Below are 7,546 nucleotides of genomic sequence, written 5' to 3' on the forward strand. Positions count from 1 at the left end.
CTTCATATACGACAAGGACTTATTTGTATTAAATTCACGAGTATCAAGTATGTTAGAGTGAGATAGAAAGACAGGGCATTAATTTATACATCATTCTCATCATCATCTTAAACAACATTCCTCGTATAAGATCGGATGACGCGCGACGCGGGGCGTCAGTTTATCAATCGAAATCGCTCAACACGCATCACAGTGCTATGTCGTAATTTATAAAATTACTTTACGTCTCTGCTATATTTCTATTCAAACTATATATTGATGCTATTCTGCATCTATATTAATTATCTATTATGCATTTTACAGTCTATTCGGGACCTATCTGTAACTATTAGCGAATTTTCTCGTTTAATTATTCTATTTCTACATTGTTTTTTCGTATTTTTTTAGGAAATTTTTAGTTGTATTGTCTCTATAAGTAGCAGTCAACGTGGAACGATTTGTATTCAGTAATACATTTATAGACTCTTCAGGTAATCGCTTATTGCTAATAAGTTATTATCTTTTAAATATCCTTTATTTTTTAACTTCGCTTATGCACATTCACAGCAAAAAAAAATCATTTCACTTCGTTTCAAACAATTTCACATATTAAGGTCAAGAACTTATTGTCCCTTTGAGGGATTATACTATGGACATCAGAGCATTGTTGTTGCAATTAAAATCTCTGCGCTTTGAGGAACCTTTATTAAAGTGCTTTAAAGATGTTCATTAAATATTTCATTAATCATTCTGTCTTGTCTCACTTCACCACATTCTGTTCTTTTACTAAAAATTTCTTGTTAAATTTATTCCGTATTCTTTTAATTTGTAGAACCAGGCCGATATAAGATTGATATTTTATTAAAAAGATCAGATGGAGTGAGTTCTCTGAGCGAATTCTTGGCCCAGTCTTTTAGTTTTTTGAAGATTATTACGGATCTTATCTGATATATATATATATATATATATATATATATATATATATATATATATATATATATATATATATATATATATATATATATTTCTAAGGTTAATGTAATACCTATTCAGCTATCTGTCCTTCACCTAACAATATCCATCATTGAATGTTTTGATCCTTACTCTAAATTCCATTGTTCGAAACTACCTTTACAAAAATGCGCTTTTCCAAATTTTGTTTTTGGCGGAAGCACTCTGCGCTGTGACATATGATAGAAGAAAAAATCTGTCAAATGAGATACTTGGTTTACGAGTGCATTCTATTAATGCATTATACGAGGTCTGTCCGGAAAGTTCGTATAAAAGTGTTCTGGAATGCGAGAAAGAGGAGTGGGGAGGCCAGGTAAGCGCAGGACCCCTTCCTTATGTCCCTAACAATGCTTCAGTTCTGGTCTGACCGCCGTGCGGTGCGAACTGGCTTGTCACGCCATCTGTGAAGTTACCTCTTAACGAAACCCCGTCGGCATGGAGCCCGCTTCCGTTGAAGAGCAGCGCGTCGTAATCAAGTTTCTCTCGAAACTCGGCAAGAATGGCCGTGAAAGCAAAGAGTGGAAGACATCCGGGGAACCACGAACAAAAAAATCAAGAAAATCCCGCTCAAATGTCAAGACAATGTTGATTGTTTTTTTCGATGTTCGGGGGATTGTCCATCAAGAATTCGTCCCTCCAGGCCAGACAGTTGATGGAAAATTCTACGTCGATGTGCTCAGACGCCTCAAAGCTCGTGTGGCACGAGTTCGTCCAGAATTGGCGCGAGAGGGGCGTTGGATTCTTCACCACGACAATGCCCCTGCCCACACCTCTCTTGTTGTCCGTGAGTTTTTGAGTAAAAATTCCATTACGGTGACCGAACACCCCCCTATTCGCCGGATTTGGCCCCATGTGACTTCTTCTTGTTCCCAAAAACCAAATTGGTACTTCGGGGGCGGCATTTGGGGGACATAAATGAGATAAAAAAAGCTACGACGGGGCAGCTGAGAAACCTACAACCAGAGGACTTTCAAGGAGCCTTCTCACAGTGGAAACGGCGTTGGCACAAGTGCATTATGTCACAGGGGGAGTACTTTGAAGGGGATAAAATTGATTTACCTGAATAATTGTAAAATAAAATTTTTAAAAAACTTTTATACGTACTTTCCGGACAAACCTCGTAGTATCTACACTTAGGATCGTGATATTTTGAGCATTGTTTTGATTAGGTTTGGGTGGGTAGTTTTATTTGGAGGACACAACTACTAACCTTCTTACAATGAATCTGAATCATTGCTATCGGCATTCGATTAGTCGAACTCAGAGGTCCCATTTTTCGTTTTTTGCAGCGATTTATCCTCACTTATTATTATTAATAAATATTATAAATTAAATTATTTATTAAGCAATTGTAATATTGTCTTAAAGACTTTTTTCGTGAATTTATGGTTATTTTAAGACAATGTGAAAAACTATTAGAAGTTAATCATAAAGCATTATGACAAGTTGATATTCCTGTAATAAGGCCAGAACTTTAGAAAGATATTTGTAAAAGTAAGTGGCACCATCGCCGGTGATGAGCAGGTATAATACCAACATTGTGGGAATAAAAGGTATATTCCGAAGTTCATAAAGTATTCTTCAACTCGATCATGTACGTTTTTAGATAAATTCATAATAAACAACTTTTACGTCTTTTAGGAGATACAAAAAAAAAAAATCAGTATCCGTGCATTTCTGTCGATACCATCGCAAAGTCAACAAAATCAGCTTTTACTACAAATTACTCAATCGTTACTACATCATTATTATGCTTATCGTTGTATATGTATGTATATTATTCATGATTTTAATTATCTGTAACTATTGTATAAATCGTAATGGTATTTGAATTTTTATTTTGTTTCAATCACGTTAACATATTCAATATTTAAAAAATCTTAAATCCAAAACAGATGGTTTTCCGCCACACTTCAGGTAAATAAAATATCAAGATTTTCGTTGTTGTCATTGTAGCTGTTGTGGATGCTAATGTGGTAGACAAAGGCTATTGAAAATTATAAAAGTAACTTTTGATTCTCTGAAGTACATATACCCAATTTTTCAAGTTCCTTTATCCTTTACGGTCATTAAAATTCGGCTTACAGATGACCTTATTCAATAAGTATTGTTTAATCTTGTTGAATTATTAGATAGGATATGCGTGTCCTGCATTTAATTCACTTATTTTTTACTTTAATATTATAATTATAAAAGAGAGTTTGTTTGCTTGTTTATTACCATTTGGCACCTTAACGAACTTAATTAATCACTATGAAATTGAGAGATTCTATTATGAGATGGAGCAGGACATAGGCAGCTTTTTAACTCGTTTAGTAAATATATCTAGGTCACGCAGACGAAGTCGCAGGTAAAATATAAAAGCAAAATGAAATGTGCAAGTAGTTACCTAGTTAATTAGGTGTCAGTCCTGCGAGGTAGGCAGAGAAATATAAGGATCAAAGATCTGTACTATTCCTACGCAAAGGTAAGTTTTATATTATACACGGAAAAGGTTCAAATGTTCTTCGAGCGAAATATTTTCCAACGAAGAAATGTGTAGGTAGTCATTTTAAAATATTCTGTTAACGGAATACACTATTACTTCCATATGAACACTTTTTTTAATGGAATTAATGGGCATTAAAAGGAAAAGGTTTTTAGTTGACAATATTTTATGGGTTTTGTTCCATGAGGAATAACTTACACTATTTATAGATAGATAGATACTCTTTATTGTTTCCTCTAAAAGATTACAATAGTAAATATATTATAAATATAAATAATTACAAGAAATAATCACAATGCGATAAAAACAATGGGCGACCTTATCGCTAAGAGCGATCTCTTCCAGGCAACCTTTGGATGGAGAGGAGTAATTATAAACAATTTGGTGGGAGGCACGATGAAAAATTCTGTTAGTTCTAAATATGGGAGATGTGTAACATATAATAATATTTACATACTTTCCATTTAAAGGGTAAGTCTTAAACATACGTCCCGTATTGTTAGTAACCAGATCCCATTGTTAACAATACATTTTGTATAATACGATAATGGAATGGTAACTCTGCCTGTGCTATTAGTATACGCTGGCGAGGCACCAGTGGGCGAATGAAATGAAATTCCGAATTTTCAAACTGAATTTCGTGTTTTTGTTCATATCGAAATCGGTCCAGTAAATGGAGCTTAACATTTCGTTCGTCATAGATCCTATCATAATAGTCCAAATATTTTAACATTTTTAAATGGTATGTATCATGCAATTTTAACATCAAATTTGTGTTGATTCAGCCCCGAAATTTCGGAAAACATTTCATGGTAGGCCCTCAGGTTATCTCATTATGACGGATTTACCAAGAAAACACTACAGTTTTCAGTTAGGTATTTCTAGCAATGGGGCTTAACATTTTCATTACTAAAATTTTATCCCAACCATTTGGACAAGTGGCGGTTCTCCACCGTGCGTTTTTCGAGCCACTTTCTTCCACGCACAACCATTCTTTGGAATCAACTTCCAGCAGCAGTATTTCCGATTCGTTACGACAACATAACCTTCAAGAAAAGAGCATATTCTTTTTTAAAAGGCCGGCAGCACACCTGCAATGCCGTTGGTGTTGTGGGTGATCATGGGCGGCGGTAGTCACTTATCATCAGGTGAGCCGCATGCTCGTTTGCCCCCTGTGTTTTAAAAAAAATGCCTCTCCTCCAATACATTGTGTTAGGTTGACCTCCACGTGATCCTTATGGAGAATTCATCAGAAATAGTGAATTCGCCACGACGGGCCATAATCATTCCTCTCCGTTAGGTCTACGCCATTTAATTCCACATCAATTAAAAACAATAGTCTGTCGCTAATTGCACTGTCAATAACATAGTTGCTACTCTCCAAGTCTATATACGGTTGCACTTTGTCTTATTGACCTCCAAATTTACGTATTATTTTTTCCTCCATAGTTACATATTCATCATTACTAATGCACTTTTGCATTTTTATACTTAAACGTTTTATAATACCAGAGATGTCGCTAGTTCATTGCCACTGCTGCTGCATTTTTGGAGTTTTCATTAAATTTGTTATTTTAATTTGAATGCAGCGAATTTCTGAGTTCCTTTGGTAGGTTGTTGAGCGATTTAAAACTTCTTCATATAACTAGCAGTATAATAATACTTTTCGTTTGCTTGGGCACCTCTATCCCATTCGTGTTTCTATCGTGAAGTAGTTGTGTCTGCATGGCTGTGTTTCGGTTTGAAGGGATATGGCGTGAATTTACTGGGTACAGAGGAATAACATCTGAGTCCTCAGGAATGGCAACGCATGGGGGTTATCATGGGCGAAACAGTATACTCTGTTATGTCTATGGTACTGCTCATGTCTATAGGCGACGGTTACCACTTTCCATCAGGTAGGCCGTCAGCTTGTTTGCCATTCTAAGTTGTATAAAAAAAAAAAGATAGCGGATTGTTAATACATAATTTTTATTATAATAATAATAATTTTTATTTGGCTAGGATATAACATAAAAATATGTGTACATCTAATAAATATTTATATGTGTATGTGTATATATATATATATATATATATATATATATATAGTGTGTATGTATGTGTATATATGTATATATATTGTGTATGGTATAATATATGTAATTAATATTTGGACGATGCTTTATTTGAATTTTAAATTTTTATCCCCAATTCTTTGTGTCTTATAAAAATAGATTTTATATTTGGAAATAATGTAATGTGTTTTTTTTCGTACAGCTATTGTCAAGGCTTGGATACTTGTTTTATTTTACACATAGGGTCTAAAACTTTTTTGTTCTTATTTTTTTTGTTTACTGATATTTTTGTTTTTTATCTATTGTTATGCGTATGTTTGTGTATTGTGTTACTTATTCATAATTTTGATGGACCGGGCTAGGTGATGAGGTGCTAATTGAAAATCAGCGTTTCTGCTTTTGCAGGAACCTTAAGCTGAATTGGCATCCTTTTTCATTACCATAACACTGACTGATTTCAACTACTCTTTATAAATGTAAACTTTTTTTTCTATATTTTATTTATTTATTTTTATGTTGTTATTACTTATAATCTAAGTATATGTAAGTGTTACGGTTTATTGAAATAAATTTTCATTCATTCATATGGCAGTGAATTTACAGGGTACAGAGGAATAACACCTGAGTCCTCCGGAATGGCAACGCATCTATGATTTCATGGGCGAAACAGTATATTCTGTTATGTCTATGGCACTGCTCATGTCTACAGGCGACGGTTACTACTTTCCATCAAGTGGGCTGTCAGCTTGTTTGCTATTCTAAGTTGCATAAAAAAAAATTCACCGATTTAAAAAAAAAAGAGGACGTTCTCAATGCAATTGTTTTTTTTTTAAGTTTATTTCCTCCGAACTCTGTCATTTACTATAAAGCATTTGGAAAATTATTTCTTTGTTTGAAAACATATACGTGTTCAGTAGTTTAGGTATTAATCATAATAATTGGTTTACCACTATTGAAGTTGGTATTTTTTAGTGAAACAAAATCTAGATAATATATTAGCAATCCGCTTCGAATTCACACGGGTAGTTTTTTATTATTAGTTAGATTTAATTTTATAACAAAATTAAACTTGTAAAATATTCATACAATATATTATTAACTAAATATACATATTTTTTTGTATATTGACTACAGATTAAGACAGGAGATCTCTTTGTTTTTAAATAAAATACAACCCACGTTACTAGCTAAAGTATGTAGCTAGATAATAAAAAAAGACAAAAAATCAAATCTTTCCTCTTTACAATATTAATTTAGAGAAACATTTTAAAATTTCCTGTCTCATTACAAGTATCACTAGCAACATAATTGGAAGAGTAAATTTGTGGTTAAGTGGTTAAGTGTTGACTAATTCCATTTGCATTTCATAACCGCTACAAATACATAGATGGGAATAACAAGTAAATTATTAATTTCATTAATATTAAGAAATTACGACAATTTTGAGAAGCTCATGGTGATGGGTCAGATGGAGTAAGAATAAACCAAAAAAATACAGTCTCAATCGTGGACAGCCCAGGTGAAGGAATGTGTGCCAATGAAGATGACCATCCATCTGGTGAAATATTTTGACAAATTGAAGAAATTGATGAAGATATCAATCAGGTCGGAGCTGCGATCCTTCTGCAATGTTCATGTCTTTTTTATTTCTAACAAGCAAGTATTTTACCAAAAAACATAATAGTTTGATTTAGTGTGGACGGATTATTTACATACGTTACTATTAAAAAAACAATACATGGCAAAATTAGTATATGGGATAAAATTTGATTGCATCATAAACACTGAAAAATATGAATTGAACATTCCTTAGTTTGTGTTAATTGTAACTTTTATTTAAGAAGTAACAATAACATTATAATAAAAGAAAAAAAGATTTAAAAAAATTCTAAGTCCTGCGTTTACGCATACTTAATGTTAGGCATTATAAATGCCAATATGCAACGTACATGTGAACATAAAACTTTTGTGTTTTTTCTTCAACTTTTCCGGAACGGAAACGCTACAATAA

Source organism: Galleria mellonella, unplaced genomic scaffold (genome assembly GCF_026898425.1).
Source record: "Galleria mellonella isolate WM207_F2 unplaced genomic scaffold, CSIRO_AGI_GalMel_v1 utg74, whole genome shotgun sequence".
Lineage (NCBI taxonomy): Eukaryota > Metazoa > Arthropoda > Insecta > Lepidoptera > Pyralidae > Galleria > Galleria mellonella.